We start from the raw sequence: 1,861 nt of genomic DNA on the forward strand, positions 1-1,861 counted from the left end.
CGCTGCTATCTTGCGTGTGGTGGTCTTCCGAGCTGCCTACCACATTGGGTCGGTACCGGGAGTGACGGTGCCGAGGGGGCGGATGGGAGTGGCGGAGGCAGTGGTTGGCATGACGACATCGTCTGCAGTGACTTCTGCTCACCGGCTCCGTGTCAGCCGGGTGCTGCCCTTGGTGGTGGCAACAGCAGCCTGGAGGTGGTGAGTCTGGGGTGGCTTGATGGGCGAAAATTTCAGCTTGCCAAAAAAATGTTGGTATTAGGGTGTGGGGTGTCAGAGCATCTCCAGCCGTTCGGCCCCCCAGGACGCCGAAAAAGCGCTGTCTGGGGCCGAACCGGCGTTTAATTTCGGCATGGGGGCGATTGTGTTCCCAGGCGCCGCCCCCAAATCGGCGCAAACACGGCACAAACTCAGCGATTTTCATTCAAATTTTTACAAAAAAAAAGAAAACAACTACGCCTAGCCCTACTATGCCGCTGCCACCGCCCGCCTTCTACATGCCGAGGAGCCTGTAGAACCGGGTGTAGTCACCGCCGCCGCCGTCGTCATTGTCGCCGCTACCCTGCGTCCCGCCGGAGCCGCCACCGTCCTTGCTGCACCCCTGACCGGCCCGGGCGTGTCCTCGTCGTCGCTATCGAGGATGACGACGCCGCCCTCGTCGCGTCCGCGGCGCCGAGCTTCGCCCACTTGAGGGCGGTTTCGTCGTCGGCGGCCATCTCCGCGCGCTCCTTCTTGATGGGGAGCAACCCCGACTCGGTCTTCGGCCGGACGAGGCGGAGGGAACGGGGATAGGGGCCGCCCTTGTTGATGACGAGGGCGCCACCGCGGGTGCGGCGCCCAAGTGGCGTCTCCTGCGGCTCCGGCTTGACGGGGCGAAGCGCCGGCGAGCCGGAGGACAGAGAGCCGGAACCCGACGGCGACGACGTCGCCGTCTCCATTTGCCGCGGCGTCCAGGAGCTGCCGCGGCGGCGAGAGAAGGAGGGGGGCGCAGGGTACTCCAGGCGCGGCGTGTTGCCGACCTCGATGTGCTCGAGGACGGCTTCAAGGGTGCAGCCTGGGACGCCCCACCATAGGCGCTGTCCCTCGGAGTTGAGACGGCCACGGGGCTCGACGCCGTTGGTGGCGGCGACCTGCTCCTTGTGCCGCCGCTCGAAGTACGACGTCCACAGCGGGTTGTTGTCGGGGGCGAACCTCGGCTGGTTCCGCTGCGGATTCGGCAGCGAATCCCGGATGCGGGCGATTTCGGCGCGCCGGGCTGCTCCGGTGGGCGTGGGTGGCACCGGGACCCTGCCGGCGCTGAGCCTCCAGGTGCCCGGCACCCGCATGTCTGGGGGCGCCGGGTAGTCCGCCTCGTAGAGAAGGCGTGCCTCATCCTCGCGCAGATGGCGGGGGCCGAAGCCGTTCGCTGCTGCGCCGTCGCCTGGGAAGCGCTCGGCCATTGCCTTCGGCGGGGGAGAGAGTGGGAGGGAGAGGCGTCGGCGGCGAGATGTAGAGAGAAGGGCGTCGGTGGTGAGCTTTGTGCGTTCACCGGCGAGGGGGGCGGCTTTTATAGCTGCGGATGGGCGGTGGGAGAGCTGCCGCTGTGTGCCGCGTGGCGGGAGCGGGCGGGACACGCGTCGCGGCGCCTTCACTGTGCCGCCCGTGAGGCATCAATGGAAGGCTGACCGGCGCGGCAGCGCGGCAGCCTTGGCTTTGATTCCTGCTGGAACCGAGGCGATGAGGACGTCGAAGGCGGCGAGTCACTGACTCGGTGGGCCCACTCCTTTTCGCGCCAAAAACGTTTCCCCAGCGCGCCGGGTTCGGCCTGGGTTCGCCGGCGCCAAAATCGGCCTGAGCCGGCGAAAATTGGGCTTCTGGGGGCGCG

The 1,861-nt window shown here is 67.4% G+C and overlaps 1 protein-coding gene across 1 annotated transcript in view; it reads left to right on the forward strand.

Moving 5' to 3' along the window:
- The window catches only part of LOC119270317 (myosin-6-like), a 28,063-nt gene that overhangs the window by 20,145 nt on the left and 6,057 nt on the right, over positions 1-1,861 (forward strand). The window lies entirely within an intron of this gene.

Source organism: Triticum dicoccoides, chromosome 1A (assembly GCF_002162155.2).
Source record: "Triticum dicoccoides isolate Atlit2015 ecotype Zavitan chromosome 1A, WEW_v2.0, whole genome shotgun sequence".
Taxonomy (NCBI): Eukaryota; Viridiplantae; Streptophyta; class Magnoliopsida; order Poales; family Poaceae; genus Triticum; species Triticum dicoccoides.